This window comes from Arachis duranensis, chromosome 4 (genome assembly GCF_000817695.3).
Source record: "Arachis duranensis cultivar V14167 chromosome 4, aradu.V14167.gnm2.J7QH, whole genome shotgun sequence".
NCBI lineage: Eukaryota > Viridiplantae > Streptophyta > Magnoliopsida > Fabales > Fabaceae > Arachis > Arachis duranensis.
In genome coordinates, this window is record NC_029775.3 from 114,580,041 (window position 1) to 114,580,620 (window position 580).

Genomic DNA, 580 nt, shown 5'->3' on the forward strand with positions numbered 1-580 from the left:
TTAATTATTCTCTATAATAAGGATATTATAGTAATTTTTTATAAAAAATAATATTAATTTAGACCAGTTTAAAATTTGATTCACCATTTTTCGGTCAAAACAATTTGTCTAGCCTAATTTTAACAAAAATAACACGGTTTAATCGATTATATGTGTTAAATTTTAATTATTAAAAAATATCTTTAAAAAAAGACGTTTTAGGCGTCTTTATTTGAGTAATTTTCTATTATTTATTTTTAAAAAGAAGAACTTGGATTTTTTTTTAGGATTTAATACTTATGAAGAATGTTAAAGGATCAACATAATATTTTGTTATTTTTGGCAAGTGATTAGTTAGCAATATTTGAAAATATGGTTTAAAAAATGTTAATAAATTGTTAGATTAAAAAAATTGGATTAATAACTAAAAATATTAGCTAAAAATAATAAATTATGCTAAACCTTAAATTTTTCTCTTTGCATAATTTAAAATTCAAATTATAATTAAAAAAATTAATAAATAGTGCTTATTTCATTTCATAATAAATTTCCTAAAACAAAAGATACAAATAAAGAAAAATAAAAATAAATATTTTAGTAA